The sequence below is a fragment of the Dermacentor albipictus genome, chromosome 5 (genome assembly GCF_038994185.2).
Source record: "Dermacentor albipictus isolate Rhodes 1998 colony chromosome 5, USDA_Dalb.pri_finalv2, whole genome shotgun sequence".
NCBI classification, from domain to species: Eukaryota; Metazoa; Arthropoda; class Arachnida; order Ixodida; family Ixodidae; genus Dermacentor; species Dermacentor albipictus.
This window is the reverse complement of record NC_091825.1, coordinates 174,235,636-174,257,813: the sequence shown is the minus strand read 5'-3', so window position 1 is coordinate 174,257,813 and position 22,178 is coordinate 174,235,636. Positions and strand designations below refer to the sequence as shown.

At 45.1% G+C, this 22,178-nt stretch overlaps 1 protein-coding gene and 1 long non-coding RNA gene across 2 annotated transcripts in view; one reads left to right on the top strand and one right to left on the bottom strand.

Annotated features, from left to right (window-relative positions):
* Positions 1 to 7,400: 7,400 nt before the first annotated feature.
* On the bottom strand, positions 7,401 to 15,384 carry LOC135897515 (uncharacterized). Its single transcript, XR_010563055.1, has 3 exons — positions 15,323 to 15,384; positions 8,657 to 8,786; positions 7,401 to 7,505 (listed from the first exon to the last, which is right to left on the bottom strand). It is a non-coding gene; the product is annotated as an uncharacterized lncRNA (long non-coding RNA).
* Positions 10,980 to 22,178, top strand: part of LOC135897514 (uncharacterized) — an 88,592-nt gene continuing 77,393 nt past the window's right edge. The window contains exon 1 of the mRNA XM_065426155.1: positions 10,980 to 11,266. The gene's annotated coding sequence lies outside the window, so the exon portion shown is untranslated. The remainder of the gene's footprint in view (positions 11,267 to 22,178) is intronic.

The following is a 22,178-nucleotide window of genomic DNA, read 5'->3' as shown; positions in this document are numbered from 1 at the left end:
AGCGGCCAGTCAACCTTGTGGGTTTTTAGAGTGAAAAACAAATCCAAGCTAGGCTTTTTGCTTTTGTCAGTAAAGCTGGCTAACCGAGTTAGACTCAGTGCTTTACAAAGTTTTTTCGCTTCCGTTCTTAGTTTTAAAAGCGATATGTCGTATCAGCATTTGAACACAGAACTAAAAGCCTCGTGGTCTTTTGAGCCAAACACGTCATTTGGTAAAACAACAAAACCTCGTTCCTTGTCAGCAGTTAGCAAAGAAAGGGAATGCTCTCTAAAGAAAGGCACGACGCTGTTGACAGGCAAGCTTTTACGGAATGCAATAGACTGCGACAAAACATGTACGCCTTCAGAAACACAACGCTCAGTCTTAGCCTGAGGCTAAGACTGAACGCTTGGCTACTTGTCGAACAAGAGTGAGCAGTTCCGATGGTGACATTTGAGGTTCTACTGCAAACTTGAGACCCAAGCTTAACACCCGTTGCACTCATTCCGGAATACGCACATCACATGCTGTGTGAACTGAGTTGCGTGGTGTAGGGGACTTCTTGGGGGTGATGGCCCCCAAGTCCTCGTCTTTTGCGCTGTGCAAACATGTCTATATTGAATCACCAATTCGCCTAAGCTTTCACATTATCAAATTTTCTGACCACCTATTGCGAACTTTGCTTTTGTACGTCTCCGTTTTTTGTCCATAGGCGGGCCGGAACAAAGCCACCTAGAAAAAAATGTAAGGCCTCCGCACGCCGGTGTGACGTCACGTTAGTCGGATGGGCCGGACAGTCGACGCCGTCGGCGTCTCCGCACCTAGGTTCGTTGCGCTTGCAGGGCGCCTCTTTGCGCGTCGCGGATACTATGGCATGGGAAAATTAGTGCTGTCCTTAAAGTGACAGCAACCTATAAATGCATATGCTTCGGTTTCAAAGCAAGACACGTATAGCTGACGCAAAAATAAGGGGGAGCCGCTGGTTCACCGCAGTCAACACCACCATAGAAAGCAACATTATTTCATACCTTCCTTAGATTACTTGACTGCCGACGACATTCTTTGTTTTTGGGTGTATTGCAACACGACCTGCCTTATTGTGCTTGTGATGTTTGGTCGAGACTAAGACAAGCAAACTGCATGCTGCTTAGTCACTTTAACCTTAGACGGAAAGAAACAAAGAGGAAAACTGCATATTGAAGACACAGAATATACTTTATTCACAAATGATAAGAACTGCATTCAGAAACAAACATTTTAAATCTTCCATATACAATTATCATTCTCACTCTTGTATTGCGTAAAACACTCCTCGCCGGACACAGGAATATCCAGGTTCATTTTATTGTGAACATTTTATTATTGTAGGGTCACGCACAACTAATTGTCAAATAGAAAAAGCTTCCGTCTTTGTCGTACCATTTCTTGTGGTTCTTTTATTTCCACCCGCCTTGTTTTCAGGCCTTTCTGGTCTTCATAAAATGCTGATATAATGGTGAAAAAGTAAGTCAGAAACGAGGGGCCTACTCTCAGTCCTGAATGAAAACATGCAATTAATGGATTGCGGTAGCATGGGGAGTTCGAATCATAAACAGGTAGCACAATACACTCAAACGCTAACATTTGAATTCGCCAAAATGCAGGGTTTAAATGTTGATAATGTAGGCAAATAAGTCCTAGCTACGCCACAGGTTTCTTTTTAACCAAACAACGCAGATGTCAACACAAACATACGTAGTTGTTCAACAAAACAGAGCTTCATGAATAAAAAATAAATTATGAGAAACATATCTCAGGCCTTCAAGGTCTGAAATTTCCGGTCGTTCTTGGCGATGCATAATTTGTCATTTTCTGTGCGGCACAAGTTGTTCAGCAGTGTATTCGCTGCAGCACTTACAACATGCCCATTACCTCCTGTGCAGGATGACCGAAATCACACGCATCTACATCCTCAAAGTCATGAAGCGTAGCGAACACAAGGCCGACAAGAGTATCTTTCTGTCTAAGAAGGCAGAAAAATCGTACGGCATATTCTGGTGTCCTCAGCTTGTCCAATATAATTTCAGTAAAGAGTAGAGCATTAACTACAACTGCTCGTGGAAACTTCAAGCCACCCCTCGTCATCTTCGTGATTAATGCATTCTCAGGGTCATCTAGATCGACGTCTTGCATCACAAGGCTTTCACTGCAAGATGCGCATGTCAACTTCTTTAGAGCTGCATGGGCACAATAGCCGGCAACATATATTAGTGTCGGTAGCCTTGACGTTTTTTTCTCAATGTCAGAGTCAGTCACAGTGACGTGAAACTGGCCGTTTCCTGAATTTACACTTGTCTCCAACGTGCTCGCGCTCGGTGGTAATAGCATGTCCAAATCTGGCAGGTCCAGAACCTTCTGCAAACGCAATTTGTTTTCAGATTCATATATCTCCCTTACAGACACGTGGTAATTGGCACCACACAATTGCCGATACTTTCCAAGGCGATCCTCCAAGCTATCAGTTTGAAATTTGCATAAAAGAACATACTCGAAATGGAGCTCTTCGAGACAGTATATGGCAAGTTCGTGCAAGGCGTGGGTAGTGTGGCTGAAAGCTGTGTGCGTTTCACGTGTCAGGCGGCCATTGTCATGTTTGAGGCTTCCCCAGCGATCAAGCCACCATTGAACTATTCTCTCTAAGAATTCTAGTTGAGGACATGATGATGAAACTATTGGACCTTGCAACTGATCTCGCAACCACTGTCCTTTTCTTGGCGTCTTGACGTTAATAATGTTCCACCAAGTCAAAATGGTGTCGACATATTGAGATGTTTCCTTTGCATGCTGGAACGTTGCGACACTGAGAGCAGCAACAGTAGATGAGTTAAAAATCTTTAAGGCCAGTTTAACGTTCTGCCGTTTTATGTTCGAGAGGTTCAGTGCCTTCAAAGTGAGCGTTGGCGCTAGCTTCATGAGCTCATGCTTTTCAGCTTCGTGCAACTGGCATAATACCTTGAAAGATGCTGTAAGTATCTTTGGTTCAGCCTCATCACTCTTCGGTTCAGGAAAGTACATGCATTTGCCAATGTTTCTTTGATTCAGTCAGTTATTTATCAGTTATTTGTCAGTATGTGAACTGGGTCCACCACGAAAAACAGGGATCGTGATGGGTCAGCAGGGTGCTGGTAAACAATGCCGACACTTGCCGTCTTAGCGAAGTAGGACATGGCTTTTCTGTTTATAGAGTTATTGTCCGAGATCATTGCGATTATTCTAAAACCAGATGCCTCTAGATCAAGAACAATCTTCCGAAGGAAGCCGTGCAGCGCCTTAGCATCGATTTGTGCCACAGGAAGAATGTGTACAACATCCTTGTTTGAAGAAAGCAGGCTCTGTATCATAAATACGTGGGCAGTTTTTCCTGCAGTCGATGAATTTACCGCAGCACCAGTAACAAAGCCAGCCTTGTAATCAAAAAATGATTGAAGGTGGATCTCATCAATCATTAACGTTACAGTCTTTTCATGCTCTTTATATGTGCTTACAATACGCTATGCATAGGAAAGAAAGCTACATTCTTGCTGCTCCGTTTCAGCGCGTACATCGTGCGATGAACACAGTCTTCTGATCGTATCAGGATGCGGCATCTTAAGCTTCATCGAACTTCTCGGGAATCTGTATGCATGAGGTGAAATTGTGAACAAAAGGCTAGCAAAAACCAATAAATCGGGGGTATATCGGCCAGCATTACTCAAAACAATATCAACTTGACTCTTCAAGACTTTAAGCACTTCCAAATACCATTCTTGCAACTCGCGTGCAAAATGTTTTCCACTTACTTCCTCTAGCAATGTCGAAACCAGTGTCAGTAGATGACGGGCCTTTTCAGAACGCTCAATGCTGATATCCTTATGTGTCTGTTCGATCATGTGTAACACACTTTTCAAATCTCTCAAGTCGCACAGCTTTTATCACCACACTTCCTCACACGCGTTTCACCAAAAAACACTTCGACGCGCAGGTCTGCGGACACGATCACCGAATTACGGACTGCAGGAGTAAATTGAAATGACAAGTCCAAAAAGAAAACCTTGGAGCCCTTGTTCAAAACTGTCCAGAAGTCCGAACACTGAAAGCTTGGCAAGGCCTTGAGCAAGTCCGCAAAGCTACCAACCACATTTTTGGCGTCCTCTTCTGCTTGGGTTTGCTGAGAAAGCATTATTGCTTTTTGCAAATATATGGCTTCCAAGCGCGCTCTTTTCCCACCCGGCGCTTCTCGAACGCACGCTTGCGGACGCGACAAATAGGCAGGGCGATTGGGAAACAAGCTCGGAACTGCAGTTTTCTTCAGACGAATGTTTTTCATGGCAACTTCGACCACTTTTCCTGTCTTGACGTCCATGTAAGATGTCGTCTTCAAGTAATCCGTTGGCAAGAAATGCTTTTCACAGAGCTGAAATAAAAAGAACAAGCCATTAAAGGTATGAAGCTCGACGAAAACGTTGAATTTACAAGCGCGTCGACAGGTGCAGAGACCCATCTATTGTGCACGCGTGCACGAATGCATTGCGCACTATGCTGACGACACCTATTTGTCTGGAAACCCAGAATAACAATAGAGAGAAGAAATACTTACCACTGTGTACTTCGTTGGCGAGAAGTCCTTCCGAGGAACTGCTCTCGTCCATGCTTCCCGAGTGGCTCGGCCAGATGGGAACTTGTGCACTCGGACACTTTGTCCTCCGTCATAATTGGACTTGCAGTTTGGTGCGCAACAACAGCCAGGCATCGTTGCGCTTCCGTGTACGACGAACCACGCTCAATCGAAGAAAAGCAATTGCGTTTACGGTGCAGCATGCCTCACCAAAGCCACCAAGCAAATGCTCCACGCGTTGCCACTCTAGCGTTGCAGCCACTGAGAAAATTTGTTTTCAGAACGCGCGCTGCGTTCTAGAACCGCAGCGCTCCCCCATCCACCGCTACCATCCGACTCTCGTGACGTATTGACAGGGGAGAGGAGGTGACACGGAGGCCTTACATTTTTTTCTAGGTGGCTTTGGCCGGAAGCGCGCCCTCTCCTATCGCGCGCGAGGCAAGGGGGTGAAGCGAGGGAGGGGGGGGGGGGGGGCGTTCTTTCCCAGCGGCTTCGTATGCGCTGTGCTTTCGTCATTTCGTTCGCGTTGAAGCGAGAGATTCACGATAGTGTTCCTGTATATTCTGTCGTATAGAGCAGAGTTGCGCATAGGTCCGGCATTATGTTCCAGCTATAGAGTGAAGCCACTCCTCGCGCGCGCAGGAAGCAAATGCCGTGCGGTGTTCCATTTGCTTTTTTTCTGCTGGTCGCGAGCTACATGCGGCATTGTTCGCAAGTGCTGAGCAAGATGACGCTTTTTAATGCAGGCTACGCTCGAACCATTGGCGGAACCGGAGGGGAGTAGCGTTCGAACCCGCCGAAATTTTTAGTTTGTATGTACATATATACACGGATTAACGTGCATGTAGGGGGCCGGACCCACCTCGATCCCCGAAATAAAATCCTGACAACGCCCGTGGCTCGAACAGCTCAAAAGTTCGCGTGCAAACCCGCAGTACCTTGCAACAAAAAGCAGTGCAATGTTTTTCAGCATGCATATGAAGCTTTCTCGCCGAGGCCAGAAGGCAAGAAATGTTTTAAAGGGACACTAAAGGTTAATATTAAGTCAACGTGTACTGTTGAAATACCATCCCAGAAACCTCAAAACGCTTGTTTCATGCGAATAAGATACTTACTTTAAGAGAAAATGCGTTCTGAAGCGTCCACGTACCTCTAGCGCAGTTCAAATCGCCCGCCCTCCGATCGAGGAGTGTTGACGTCATGGTCTCATAGTGACGTTGCGCCATCGGTGAGTAAAACGGCGCCCGCAGACGGCGCTACGGCTTTTCTGCGCAAAACGCAAACGCGCGGCCAGAAACAGCCAAGACAGCGCCGACAGCAGCGCGAAAGCGAAACTGTATATTGTGGCTAGCGGAAGGGAAAGCTCGCGACGATAAGCTGGTTCTTTATTTTATGACGCCAACTTTGACGCTCGTTGCAATGGACGACCCTGACAACGACACATTGGTTCGCGATGCTGGGCTCGACTTCAGCGATTTAAGCACTGATGAACGTGACCTGCATGCTGGTGAGGGATCGCGCTACTGGCGTCGTTGCGTACTATATACTACGACGGCAACTGTATGTCATGGCTGTACATATTCGCACATTTGTAGCTTTTCCTTCCTGAAAACCAAATGCCGCACTCACCGCCTCTTCAACCTGCAGTTGTTCTTGCGCTTCGGAGAATGCAGGCAAGACCGACGGAACAGCGCTACTGGAAATCATTGCTTTGAAAGGCACTCCACACGACTTTAGTAAGTCGGCGTTGAACTCGTAATCCACTGGACGAAAGTGCAGTGAGCACACTATACGATTTTTCGGCTCTTTTCCAACGCGTTGTGGCAGAGGTACGGCACTTAACCGCTTCGAACGGAGAGGTTCACGCGTTGGCACACAGTAATAAGTGACGTTGGATTCGCCGCTGCAACTGCCCTTGGCCAAGTTCTGCGGACCGTTCGCGCATTACACGACATCACATGGACGTGGTGTTTTCGCTGCTTGTTCAAAATGCAAGTTTCGCGAGCCAGCAGAACCAGCGCAGCATGACGCGATAACGAAACAACCGAAACTCCAAAGCGCGCGCGGCGCAGAGTCGAGCGAAAACGAACCCTTTCGACCACCCATATATACTATTGAAGGGTAAAGTCAAGATGTTTTTTCTTAGAATCGAACAGAAGTAGACAAGTATCATTTTCTTTCGCCTTATAACCTAATGAAATTATCTTTTTAATACGAGTAGTTGAGTACTAGTGACATAAATTATGATGAGGAATGCCTTCGTTATCGGGCTATAGCACCGGAGTGTCGCTGGGGGTCTCAAATCGTGTCATGCATTTACCTCAAATTCTCGGTTACTAAAGCTCTGTTCGCGATAATATTGATGCCTTAGACGTTCTAGAGCATTGCTTTATCACTTTAACTTGACTTCATAGTAACCTTTAGTGTCCCTTTAAGGGATGTTTAAAGAAAACTTCACACACGTAAGGTGGAGAATTATGTGAGCGCATTTTGGCGGCCGAAACCAGCCGATTAATGATCGTCACCAAGCGAACTATCGTTACTGCAGTTATGTCAGTGACCGTTGACAGAGCGTGATTTATCACTAACCTCACTAACCGTCGTTTTCAGCAGCGCTGTACCTTTTCTATAAATGCAGTGCAGACACGTAGATTTAAACGCATTTCAAATATTCACGTGCGCACATTTTAGGCATAACTTATTTTTACGAGTCATTCACACCACAGACTAAACAGCTGCTTCGTAGCAGCAAATCTCTAAATGGAAAAAGATTCAAGATGCAGGAGTTTATAGATCAAATTTATTTCGTACAAGGGAATGGATGACCAATGGCTGCAGGTAGCAGGACAAGAGTGCTGGTTCTTGGAGCCTTGGGAGGCAGAATTCAAAGCAACTGGAAAGGCAACAAGCTATTAAGAGTAACAACAGGTTACTTTTATTGCACTAATCACACCAAGATTGCAAACTTGCAAAGTAATTATTCACACATTGCAGGTTGTAACATGGGAACACATTTTTCTTGATCTATTCATACTAATCAGATCAATTTACTGTAACACAGCGCTTATTAAACATACAGGCAGAATTTTACATTCCTAAGGTCGATCTAACAAGCAAGATATTGAAGGCGGTAAATGCTGAAGCTATCACAGCTGTCTAATAAGCGGGAGCATGTGAGGTTTTCGCTTAACCTTAGCTAAGCCACAGCCATTTTTTCATTTTATTTTTTGTAGGCGTTGTAGTTTTCATGTAACGTTGATTGATGTGCTAGTGTATTTGCATAGTAAACGAAAACCGCTTTGAAGCATCGTACTCGTGGCTCAGTGCAATAAAGAAAAAAAAAATACTCGTGGCTCAGTGGTAGCGTCTCCGTCTCACACACACTCCGGAGACCCTGGTTCGATTCCCACCCAGCCCATCTTGCAAGAGTTGAGCCAAAGCCACCTAGAAAATCATGATGTCTCTGTAGCACGCCGCAACCTTCGCTTCTCATTCCAACGAGCAGCTCTGTCTCCAGGAGGCATCTCACCTCGTGAGTGTCTTGCAGAGGCAAGCGCAGCTGCTTATATACCGCCGCGACGCCGCGAGCGACGGCGCGAGTTGGAGCCTCGTTTCTCCTCTGTCGTGACGTCGCGGTGTCACGTGGTATTGAAGGCAACACCGCCGCGCCTGAGGAGCTGGGTTGAGCTCTCGTAATATGCTTCGCATAAAAACAGAAGAGAGAAAACCAGAGTGCGGCGGGCAAATTGTACCTGCTAGTATATAACACTGTTTTGAACACACTGTTCAAGACCCGCATAGTCAGAACAATCGTACAAGCAACACAGCAAATTGGGCGAGTTGGTAAGTTCATATTCTTAGCGCATATGTGCAGCGTGACATGGTCATATCGTTCATTCTTCGTCCCGCGTCTGTGTCGCGCTGCACATATACGCCAAAAATCGTTCAAAAAGGGAACTTCTCATGCCAGGCGTATGCATCTCGCCGTTAAAAGTGGTGTTACTCAATATAAATGTTCCATTAGTGTAAACAAGGCGAACGCACCTCGCATATCCTGGTCTCTTGCGGAGCCAGCCGGTCTCGGCGCACATCTGTCCGTTCGCACGGCACCGCGTAAGAAGCTTTGCCACCTTCCGTGCAGCTTGTGCAGTTTGGTGCGCTGCACCCCGTCATACTGGAATACAAGTGCCACAATGATGTGTTTGGTATCACAAGCCGATGAATGCAACGCACGCTCGACGGTCCGCTGATTGCAATGTCGATGGCACTGACGGAGACGACGAGTCGGCGTCATGCGCGTAAAGTTGGCTTCGTAGCGGCGCAGTTGAACATTTGACGTTTATTTTGCGCCACGTGATAGCGCTCGGCGAATAGCGATGCGAGCGGCGCCGGAAAAGTTATGTGCAGCTCTGTTCCCTGCGGGAGCATATACAGAAACACTAATTCACGATTGCGCCCTCTCCTATTGCGTGCGAGGCAAGGGGGTGAGGAGAGGGAGGGGGGCGTTCTTCGCCAGCGGCTTCGTATGCCCTTAGTTTTCGTCGTTTCGTTCGCGTCGAAGCGACAGATTCACGAAGGTCAATTCGATCGCTTCTGCTAGCGCGATTCGTCACTCCAGCATTTTGGCAGCGAGCTTTCGCGCTCATCAAGTGAGATTGTTCATGTTTACCTGTGCGCGCGTGACACCGTGCTTGTTAATTTAGTTAAAACACGTTGGCGGGCTAGTTGGTTTGAATACACGATAGAATGTATAAGCGCGACAGAACGAAGACGTGGAAAGAAACAGACGCATAGTGAAGCGATGTGTCTATGTGTGTGTGTGTTTCTACGTCCTCGTCCAGTCACGCTTACACATTATATAATTGATAATTTAGTAAGTGAATGCTTACAAGTTCATACGGCCGATAAAACTATCCTTACTTCGTATTGCTATCTACTAATTTGCTATCGCAATCGGTGCTTCGCTTTACGGGCGAAACTGCGACTTCTTTTTTTTTTCACTTATTTAGGTACAACTGATTTAAAAGTGTATAAGGTGGAAGCTTGGGCGGCTTGGTGATTCAATATCGACATGTTTGCACAGCGCAAAAGAGAAGGACTGAAGGAAGAAGTTCCTTAGAGAGCATTCCCTTTAAGTGCTAACTGCTGACAAGGAAGGAGGCTTTCTTATTTTACCAAATGGCGTGTTTGCCTCAAAAGCACACGGGTCTATTCTGTGTTAAAATGCCGTGACGACATATCGCTTTTAAACGTAAGAACGGAAGCGAAAAAACTTTGTAAAGCACTGAGTCTAACACTGTTAGCCAGTTCTATACTGACAAAAACAAAAAGCCTAGCTTGGATTTGTTTTTTCGCTCAAAACCCACACGGTTGACTGGACGCTACGAGTAATCATCTCCGAGAAAGGTACTTGCCAGAAAGTGGTTGCTTTGTTTTTACAGCAGAAACTTAACCTGCTACAATTGACGACCCTTTTTTGGTAAAGGACTCTGATGATATTATTGCGTATACGTCAAGTAATGACAAGGGCCTCAACGCCTGCTCCACTGACATCAAAGACCTCTACTACTTTTTACCGCATGATACGCTGCTACCGTGCGTTGAGGACTGTATTGACAACTACGGCTCAGTTGCGTTCCAGAATGCATGCTTCTGCTGTTTCGGTAAGCGGCTTCCTTGAGCTGCTTGGACTATATTAAAGGTGAACGTTTGCCTCCCATGGCATGAACACCATCATCAGCCTGGTTACGCCCACTGCAGGGCAAAGGCCTCTCCCATATTTCTCCAACAACCCCGGTCATGTACTAATTGTGGCCATGCCGTGGATAGATACAGCGGCTGGGCGACCTTTGCATCAGCATGCCGTCTATTGCCCTCACAAAAAACGAAATCAAGTATCTAGCTGTGACGCAATAGGGGTTCATGTGTGACTTAATGCAAAAGTTGTTTTTTCATTACCTTTGCTCATGTATATAGTTCTGGCGATATCGCAAATAATTATCAGTTGAAGTCAGCGCCTGTGTTGTGCTCTTCCTTCAGTCCTCGTCTTTTGAGCTGTGCAAACATGTCGATATTGATTTAAAAGTACCCCTGTTTATTATATGTAAGCAATGTGCTTGATTCACACACGAAAATAAGGCCGTATACATCTTTCGAAATGGCAGCCGTTCTAGACACAACCCCCCCTCCCCCCGCCCCTTGAAAAAAGTGCCGGCTGACGGCCCTGCGCGCACGCACGCACGCACTCACTCACTCACACACACACACGCACACACGCAGCAATCTCGCCCGTTGGAGACGATCACTCTGAGCAACCGCAGCGTCGCAGGCTTGGCGCCAAGCAAAATTCGCCCCGCGCCGCATTGTGGGTTTTAACGCGTGCCGGCGCCACCCAGACTAGGACCCTACCCAAACGCCCGTTTGCCTCCTCATCTCTGTTCCTCCACGCGGTGCATACGCGCATGCGCGAGCAGCAGACGCGGAGGAGCGGCCATGTTTACAAAAGCAGCCGCTGGGGCCGCGCAGCCGGTTCGCGCTACCCGCCGGCTGTGCCCGTGTGCAACGGCGTTTCCGCGGACCGTGAATGGTGCCGGAAGACACGACTTGCACGGCGTACCGCGCAGATCTCTATGAAAGGACCGACCAAACAGTTCGGTGAGCGCCCGTTCTGCTTGCTGTCTGGTGTGTGGCGGCCGTTGAACGGCGTCGATGCGACTACCTTGGCGTTGCGAGCTCGCACATTCATTTCCCAAAGTACTGCACTTGATTTGGAAGGAGCGAACGACCCACTGTGCATGAATAATTTTGAAAAGTTACTCGATTTCAGCTGCCGAATTGCACGCACGGCGTGCATGTGCGAATTTGCCTTCCGTTGCACGAATAAAAAATCGATTCTGCGCCTGTCTCCGCTTAATGCTACCGCCTCTATGATGCTGTACTTGCTTCACGTTCTCCGCGACTACGTCATGACGCAGCATAAGGGTACAACACATCATTACAGGCGCTATTAGCGCCTCATCGACAATAATAATAATAATAATAATCAAAAGCTTATTTACCGTGCCCAGAATCAACTTTGAGGTCTGATAATTGCGCACGGGTATAGTAACATAAAATTAATTTCAGAAAAACTACATGATAATGAAAGTAAAAACGAAGGAATCATTCTGGCGGAATATAAGAAAAAGAAACTAAACACAATAACACGTAAGAGGGCAATTATAGAATGAAACAGTCAACATTGAACTAAACGCAATTAAGGAAAATTCACAGCAAGAATGAAGGATGGAATATTTCAGCAGAACTCGCATCACGATGAAAGTCGAAGTTAATGCGATTAGCATTGAAGCACAGAGAAAATAGCGGGAAGGCGGGAGATGGAAATTCAAGACGATGAGCAAAGGGAGAGCAAGGTGAAAGCACGAGCCGACGTTTCGACAAGCAGACTTGTCTTCAAGGCGACATATGCTTTCCTCGCCACTGTATATATTGACACGTGGTAATGGTAACGTGGTAAGGTGGGGTTCTTCTAAAGGGGAGAGGGCACCAGCCGTGGTTGCTCAGTGGCTATGGTGTTGGGCTGCTGAGCACAAGGTGGGCACAAGGTGGGGGCGAAATGCGAAAACACCTGTGTGCATAGGTGGTCGAAATTTCCGGAGTCCTCCACTACGGCGTGCCTTATAATCAGAAAGTGGTTTTGGCACGTAAAACCCCATAATTTAATTTAAAGGGGAGAGGGCGGGAGGCGGGTGGGTGCAGGAACGAGCGAAGGTACGTTAGCGGCGAGGGTGTCGAATTGAGAAAAAAAGGAGTGCTGTGCATAAGGCCAGGGACACGGCCTTCTGCCAATCACGTGTCAACGGCCTAGTGTCTGATGGCCGTGGGCTATCGTGTCTCTGAAAGAGATAATAGAAGACACGGCAGAAACCGGTGCTCATTAAAAAAAAAAGAATAAATAAAAGAAGAAAACACACACTAAGCAACCAAACGAAGTGTTGTCGCCTGTAGCTTGAAATTTAGCATAGCGAATAGATTCTAAAACTCCCTTTAAACGTTTATGCCTACTGGTTGCAATGTATTGAACTGATGGATAAGGTATGATTTCCTGTATTTTCTTTCTCGTTCATAACGGAAATTTGGCTGTAAATGTAGAGTTTAAGTTCATCAAAGTTATGACGTGGTTGGTTGAAGTGGTCGGCGACGGCTTTGTTAGGCTGTTTAGGTAGACAAAGTTTTGACAAAGGTCTGAACGAGAAAGAAAATATAGAGAATCATACCTTATCCATAAGTTAAAGACATTCCAACCAATAGGCATAAACGTTTCAAAGAGAGCTTTAGAATCTATTCGCTATGCTGAATTTAAAGCTACAGGCAACAGCACTTCGTTTGGTTGCTTAGCGTTTTTTTTTTCTTCCTTGGCGTTTGTTTCTTTTATTTATTTATTCATTTATTCCATTTCAATATTTCCTTTTCTTGTTTTCTTCTTTCTTTCTTTTTTTTTTTTTTACGAGCACCGGTTTCTGCCGCTCCTTCTATTATCTCTTTCAAATACATGATAGCCCACGACCACCAGACACGCCGGCTGACACTAGGCCGTTGAAACGCAATTGACAGACGGCCTTGTCACTAGCGTTGTGCACAGCACTCCTTCTTTCTCAATTCGACACCCTCGCCGGTAAGAAAAGAAAAAAAAAACACTAAACAACCAAACGAAGTGTTGTCACCTACAGCTTGAAATTTGGCATAGCGAATATGTTCTAAAGCTCCCCTTGAAACGTTTATGCCTATTGGTTGCAATGTATTGAACTTATGGATAAGGTATGATTTTCTGTATTTTCTTTCTCGTTCAGAACGAAAATTTGACTATAAGATGTAGAGTTTAAGTTCATCAAAGTTATGACGTGGTTGGTTGAAGTGGTCGGCGACGGCTTTGTTAAGCTTTTTAGCTTGACAAAGCCTTGAAAAATTGACCTTCTGTCGTTGCCGCACCTACCCGCCTTACGCCCTCTCCCCTTTAGAAGACCCCTACCTATATATACTGTGACGAGGACAGCATATGTCGCATTTAAGAAGACAAGTCCCCTTATCAAAACGCTGGCCCCTGCTTTCATTTATTTATTTATTTAAAGATACCTTACAGGCCCCTAGAGGCATTGTTTAAGGGGGGCTAGTACACTCAAAGGTTTTACAATAATTAGAATGCATATGTGAATATATATACCAAAAATACAGTGTAAGAAATGCGCTAACATGCAGTAATGTAGTGTTAAAAAATGTGCAAAAGACAAACCGAATGCTTTTGAACGCGAGAGGTAAGTAAACAAGACATTTTCCCAAAGTAAAATATAACCAATATACAGAGCGAGCGGGGACATATTTGGCTATAATAAAACAGTATTTAAGGGGTAGTGGTACAATAATAACAGGAAACTCTAGAAAAAGTAACACGTTAGCTTATGTAGAGTTTGAAACATGCGTTGCTAGAAGATGCCGGAATTTTTCTTGGTCACTCACATAAGCGATGGCATTAGGAAGATTGTTCCAAAGGCGAATGGCTCTTGGAAGAGCGAAGTAGTTAAATGAATTAGTCTTTCCGTAGATACGCATGAAATTGAACTGATTGTACGGCCGGTGTGACCTGTAATGAGGAGGTTCAAGAGGCAGGACTGATAGTGCTGTATTATGGACATACTTATGAAATAATGATAGCAGGGCTATGTCACGACGATGATGCAAGGGCTGTAGTGAGAGGTCGAGTTTAATTTGGGTTATGCTTTTGTTATAGTCATAACAACGTGAAATAAAACGCGCAGCCTTTGTTCACATTGTTCTCGTTTTGCTCATCGTGTAGCAGTGAAGCAGAAACACACCCTATTACCAAATTCGCCACTTCTGTGTTGCCGACGTTTTTCAATTTTATGTTACCGACATTTCCATTTCTCTATAGCTCAACGCCCTTCGCTCTACGCACACTCCGGTCCCATTCTGTTCGCTTTTCTTTCACCACATGTACGCCGCTGCTTTTGATGCCGACTTTCTCGCTTCTTTCTGACTTGAATTTCCTGTTGCCGACTTGTTCACTTTTCACGTCTTTTTCTGCTTGTCAGTCAGTGGCACGAACCCATTTTTGGAGTTCACGTGCCCAGTTGGACATACTGAATGGCCCAAGTTGTCCATTCGGGCAACTTGAGCAGTGACCCAAGTTATCCTTGAACATGCACACTTCCACATACCTGTAGCAGCCAAAGTTGTCTACTCCCAAATTTTCCATGGACCCAGTGACAGTTGGTGTGAAAGAACTTAGAAATGGACATCATACCGAAAAGTGCGTCAAGTTCCCAAATGGAGCCATTCACATTAAAAGACATACACCCTTGCTATTCTTTTAATAATATCGCACTGGCGTCGGCCGCCATGTAGCGGCGAGGGGTGGTACTGATCCGAACAGCGCAGCAGAGTACATTCCAACTGGAAATCGCCCTGCACGTCCGCGCATAAAGTCGACGATGCCACCGTCCCTCTCCGCTACAATTAAGGCTGCTGCCACGCCTTGCGGTCGGCGCTTGCGCGATATCATTAAAAATTTGCAAGGGTGTCTATGCGGGAAAGTAATTAAAACACAACATTGGTGAAGCTCGGAACGAAACAATGATACCGGCATATAAAAAATATGAAGAGTAACAAAATAAATACAAAAATTTTATATTCTACCTGTACGCATACTTGACGCTCCCCGCCGATCTTATGCGAAACACGATGCAGCTGAGGAGTTCGGGGCAAGTGAGGATGCCATGTAGGAGGAGGAGGACAAACATTTACTGAAAAAAAGACAAGCAGGTGTCTTTCTGCTTGTGCGGGGATGCGCCCTCAGTCACGGCCTCCTGCGGCTGTAGCTGTCACCCGGGCCCGCCGTACCAGTTGTTGCTGGTCACGAGGGTCGGAGCTTGTCAGCACGGCCTTCCACTGCTCTGCTGTGGGGTTGAGTAATTGTGGGGCCGCCTTTATGTTGGAGCACGCCGATGTGGTGTGATGTAGGGAGGCGTAGTCGTTACAAACGGGACCTTTGTACGAGTATAGTGTAAGGTGTATTGCGTGCAGTCTGCCTAAATTTGGTTGGTTTGTAATTTCCGCCATGCTACGACGTGTTCAGCCTCCCCCCCCCCCCCCCCACCTGTCAAAAGTGTGGGGGTTCAAAGTATGTCATTTGCCCCCCTCCCCCCACACACACACTTTTGAAAGCGGGCACTTTCGGCTGCATGCTGGAAAGTCCAACAAATGTACAGCTGAAGCTAAATTTTCTTTCTCAATAGAGAGAGAGAGAGAGAAGTCATAACGGAAAGGCAGAATGACCACATAAGTAATGCTTTTCTTTACTACGCATCCTCTGCTCGGACAGCGAGGATTGTCTTTTGTGCCTTCTCGGGAAGCCCCGTAGCGGATGACGCGCGGGATTCGCCATACACGCACGCGGAGCGGACAACGCCAGGCGTTGGACAGTTCCCGCCGTAACAAATATCAGCTTGCGAACTTGCATCATGCCCAGTTCTTTTGGGACCGCTATATCCGTATTCGAATCAGCTTGCTACATTTAACCTGCGGGCGAGGGGGAGGTCCGGGTAAAGTATTTATAATCAACAGCGCTGAACGATTGGTGTACCTTACGACATGAAATAATTGTATTATCAAATGCCGGAACTATTTATCTCTGTCCAGAGATAGCCTACATAGCTTTGCGGTCTCAGTATCTTATCAGCATAAAAATCTAATCAACCTCTCACAGGTATAACTTTCGAATTTCATTGTGTAACCACGACTTATTGTAGATATGCTCGTCAAAATGACCTCGGTCGAACGTGCAGAGCCATTTCAATACCAACAGAACACTGACTTGAATGTTTTCTGAAGGCATGTGACACTTTTGACTTTGATGATTTCATTTTCAGACTGTTTCCTAATTAAGAGCTACACACTATTACGTATTTTCCCGGCAAGAGGAAAAAACTGCAGACATCTCCGTATCAAGAAAAAAAATGAAGGGCAATTTTTGGTGATGAGTACTGAAGACTTGCACTGTGTAGGTTGCTTATGTGCTCTGAAGCCAGTTACTGAATAGTCGCTTTCTTATAATTCTTATGCGTTATACATGCCATTAAGTTTTCTCCCCTGATATTCTCGGTAAGACATGCGGGGCGGGGTGTATATATTCATTCGAAGTACAAATCATTGTTCTGAGCGACCACTGAGATCTGTTTATTCTGCGTAGGTTCATTACAGCCTTTGTAGAAAGTTACTCAATGAAGCGTTTCAGGGTGTCATACTGCCGCTAATAGACATGTGTCCCAGACACCTAAGACAAGAGCACGAGATACAGTTGAAACCCCGTGAAAATGGAAAAAAATTTAAGCGCCGTGGGTTGCGAAACTCTCACTTTCCTGCTTTAAATGCAAGTGTTGCAGATAATTACTAAACCCCCGTTTTCCCATGTGCTTTCGTGGATCATGCGAGATTCGTAATTTGTTTCTCCACTGTGCTCGGTGAGCTAAACAAGGCATCTTGTTTATATCTGGGGAAAATGAGGGGCATGGTACGGCCAATGTAATAATAATAATAATAATAATAATAATAATAATAATAATAATAATAATAATAATAATAATAATAATAATAATAATAATAATAATAATAATAATAATGTCTATTTCCCATCAAGAAAGATGGAGGAGGCTGCAGGTAAAAGCTGCACGAACAAACGGCAGCTTGACAGGGGCCCGCAGCCCCCACTACAAGGCGGCAGTAAAAGGGTTACAGGAAAGAACATCGAAAACATACATAGGCACCGAAATGGACACTGGGAATGAACACAAAAATCATCCAATGTGAAAGACTAGATACCTTATACATAGTGTTGCCGTATTGCAGCATTAGTCGTTTTTAAAATATCTGTGGTAGTTTTGTTGTAATTATTCCGTAGAGTGGGCAGGGTGAAGGACAGTTTTTCTGTAGAGTAGTTAGCCCGAGGGGTTATAACATTCCACTTTTTTTGTGCCGACTGATGTGTATGGAAATGTTCTCTTTTAGTGATGACAAGTCGCGTAGAAACGTTCTATTTTCAAATACTTCGCGTTTGAAGGCTAGTGTTAGCTTATAGTCATAAAGATTTTTTATTGGTATAATGTTTGTTTTTTGAAAAAGACTGTGTGTATGGCTGTTATATGGTAAGTCATAAAGCAGTCTGACCATTACGTTAGCAGTCCGCCCCCATACGTTCAGTTTGCTGGAGCGTTGAACTGTTTCGATTTCGGCCTAAATATAACAGCTTTTGTTTTATTAACATTGATTTTCAGCTGCTTTGCTATTGACCATTTCTTCAGGTTTATAAGGAGGGAGTTTGCGGCACATACCAGTTGATTACAATCGGGAGCTGTTATAAAAATACTGGCGTCATCCGCAGATAAAATATATTTTGATTTTGTACAGATATGTGTAAGGTCGTTGATGTAAATATTAAAGAGCAGTATGCGCCCTTGGGGAACACCTCTAATAACAGATCTTAAGTCAGATTGATATGATTCAATTTTTACAAACTGTTGCCGGTGACTAAGGTATAACTGAATTAGTTGCAGGAAATGTCCGCGGATTCCATATATTTCAAGTTTTTTAAGTAGTGTACAGTGATGAATACAGTCAAAGGCTTTAGAGAAATCCACATAAATACCCAGTACCAGGCACGTACCCAGGATTTTTTTTCGGGGGGGGGGTCCCACCATCATCATCATCATCATCATCATCATCATCATCATCGTCGTCGTCGTCGTCGTCATCATCATCATCATCATCATCATGTTTTATGTCCACTGCAGGACGAAGGCCTCTCCCTGCGATCTCCAATTACCCCTGTCCTGCCGCCAACCGATTCCAACTAGCACCCGCGAATTCCCTAATTTCATCGCACCATCTATAGTTTTCTGCCGTCTTCTACTGCGCTTCCCTTCTCTTGGTACCCATTCTGTAACCCTAATGGTCCGGCGGTTATCTAACCGACGCATTACATGACCTGCCCAGCTACATTTTTTCCTCTTGATGTCAATTAGAATATCGTCTATACCCGTTCGCTCTCTGATCCAAACCGCTCTCTTTCTCTCTCTTAACAATATGCCTAGCAATCTTCGTTCGATCGCTCTTTGCGCGGTTCTTAACTTGATCTCAAGTCTCTGCCCCATTTGTCAGCACTGGCAAAATGCACTGAGTGCACACCTTACTTTTCAATAATAATGGTAAGCTTCCAGTCAGGAGCTGGCAATGTCTGCCCTATGCGATCCAACCTATTTTTATTCTTCTGTGAATTTTCTTCTCGTGATCAGGGTTCCCTGTGAATAATTGACCTAGGTAAACAAACTCCTTCACAGTCTCTAGTGGCCGACTGGCGATCCTGATGTCTTGTTCCTTTGCCCCATTATTTATCATTATCTCCACCTTCTGCATATTATTATTCAACCCCACTCTTACACTCTCTCAGTTAAGGTCTCCAATCATTTGTTGTAACTCGTCTGCATTGTTGTTGAATAGAACAATGTCATCGGCAAACCAAAGGTTGCTGAGATATTTGCCGTCGATCTTTACTCCTAAGCCTTCCCAGTTTAATAGCTTGAATTCTTCTAAGCACGCAGTGAACAGCTTTGGAGAAATTGTGTCTCCCTGTCTGACCCCTCTCTCTATAGGTATCTCCCTGCTTTTCTTGTGTAGGATTAAGGTAGCTGTAGAACCTCTGTAGATATTCTTACGCGAAGGACGAGTCAGTAAGACGAGAAACTATTTACAGATTATATTTACAACAACGGTTGCAGAGCTGACCGGTTAGATTCACAGTGCGAGCCCACTTCGTTCTTCCTCCTCTTTTCTGGAGTGATGGCGCCCACGCGCCTCGTTCAAACAAACAAATACCACATGCATGTAGCAATATTTTCCAAGCTTTTTACGTGAGCGTTCTGTACTCCTTGATTACGTAGTGCCTCTATGATTGCTGGTATCTCTACTGAATCAAACGCCTTTTCGCAATCTATATAAGCCACGTAGAGAGACTTATTGTACTCTGCGGATTTCGCTATAACCTGAGTGATGACATGAATGTGATCCATTGTAAAGTATCTCTTCCTGAAGCCAGCCTGTTCCCTTGTTTGACAAAATCCAGTGTTGCCCTTATTCTATTGGAGATTATTTTGGTAAATATTTTATATAATACTGGGAGCGAGCTAATGGTCCTATAATTTTTCAATTCTTTAACGTCTCCTTTTTTTGTGGATTAATATAACGTCTGCATTCTTCCAGTTTTCTGGGACCCGTGCAGTCAATAGACACTTCGTATAAAAAGCCGCCAGCTTTCCAAGCATTATGTCTCCTCCATCTTTGATCAAATCGACTGTTAATCCACCTTCTCCTCCCGCTCTTCATCGTTTCATTTCTTGCAGGGCCCTGCTGACCTCATCGCTAGTTATAAAAGAGTTTCTGTAAAAAAAAAATAATAATTATGGGGTTTTACGTGCCAAAACCACTTTCTGATTATGAGGCACGCCGTAGTGAAGGACTCCAGAAATTTATAACACCTGGGGATCTTTAACGTGCACCTAAATCTAAGTAGACGGGTGTTTTCGCATTTCGCCCCCATCGAAATGCGGCCGCCATGGCCGGGATTCGATCCCGCGACCTCGTGCTCAGCAGCCCAACACCATAGCCACTGAGCAACCACGGCGGGTAGTTTCTGTATCCTGTTCATTACTGTTTCTAAGTGAGGTATCGTGTCTCCTCTGAGTACTGTATACAGGTCAGCTTAGAATTTTTCCGCTGCTTTTACTATATCTTCGAGATTGCTGATGATATCTTTTAGTGTATACATCATGGTTTGTCCCAAGCCAGGTTTCTTTCTTACTGATTTCAGGCTGCGTTCATTTTTTCCAGCTTCTTCAGTCTTTCTCATGTTATAGTTTCGAATAGCAGTTATTTTCGCCTTGTTGATCAGTTTTGACAGTTCCGCGAATTGCGTAACGCTGTGCGGCCGCCAGTCCCACACAACCGCGTAGAGCGCAGGACTCTGCGATTCTAGATGTACTGCGCTCACCGCGAAAGGTTAGATAAACACCCACATAAGCACAGCAGAGAAGTGGCTACGTGAGGCGGTTCGACCGATAACTGTAGAAGCGTCATTCAAAGCAAGTAATTGTTCTCCACTTCCGGAAGCGTTTTCTCTACTTCCTTTTTAAATAAAAAGATGTTGATCCATAAATATTCTCATAAACAGCGGTTAGCTTTTTTATTATTCGATTTTCCTTGCAGTTTGGTTGTTGCCTCGGCTCTCTCCCTTAGTAGATCGCTTAATTTTTCAACTCCTTGCGATTTTTGTTTCCAGTTGCTAATTTTGCACGAAAAGTGCTATACAATTAGGGAAAAACAGACGAGCTAACGGGCGACAGTCATCTTGCTTATGGGTTTAAGGGTTATTGGAGGATTTCATGATGGACGCACTTTCACGTTATCTTATTTCCCACCTTATCTAACCCATATCACGTGTGTATGGTTGCGGGCATCTGCCAGCCTCGCGGCGAGCCGTAACTCAAGGAAATAATGAAGCAAAGGGAAAAGTTAAACGCAATTGGCATTTTCTCCGGCCGCAACTCGTTCCACGAGAGTACAGACCAGCTCAGTAACAGCCGCATCCCTTTCCTGGTTCCAGGATCAGCCTAAACAAAGAAGGTTGAACTAACAAAAGCAACAGCTATGCGCGTGACGGTTGAATAGATGGTGACAACTGAACGCATCTCGGTTTAATTGCACGGGTGCGGAATCTATGAGAAAACTGCCCTTCACATTACAAGAGATGCCGATAACTACCGCCATCTAAAAGGAGTGAAAAAGGCAGCATAATGCTGACCGATTAATAGCTGCCAAGTCTCAACATTGATCTGGCGGCGCTTTAGGAATGTGTGAGGAGTGGTGGCGTGGGTGGGGTGAGGAGGGGGGGGGCGCCCCCCCCCCCCGGGTACGTGCCTGCCCAGTACTAACATTCGTTTTTTAAAATGTGACAAAATAAATTCTTTCTGTTCAAGTAATGCCATTTCCGTAGATTTGTTTTTGCTGAACCCAAACTGTGCAGGTGAGATTAAATTGTGTTTATCAAGGAAGCTGGACATTTGAATATGGATAACTTTCTCCAATCCCTTTAGAGAATATGGGTAGTATAGAAATTGGTCGATAAGTACCCATGTCATTCGCATCACCTTTTTTGAACAGTACAGTCACTTTTGCAATTTGCATTCTTTTCGGAAATAAGGCGCTCGACAAGCAGATGTTAAAAATGTGAGTTATATAGGGACACAGAATGTCAAGAACATATTTAATTGGACGAATTCGCATAAGTTCTGCGTCACAGCTTAGGCTATTTTTAAGAGAGGAAAAAACTGACATCACCTCGGATCCGGTTACTGGACTGAGAAAAGCGCAACGTTGGTTGTGAGTAGGCATGAAGTCGATGAACTCATTGAGTACTCCACAATCAGAATACTGAAGGAAGTGATCA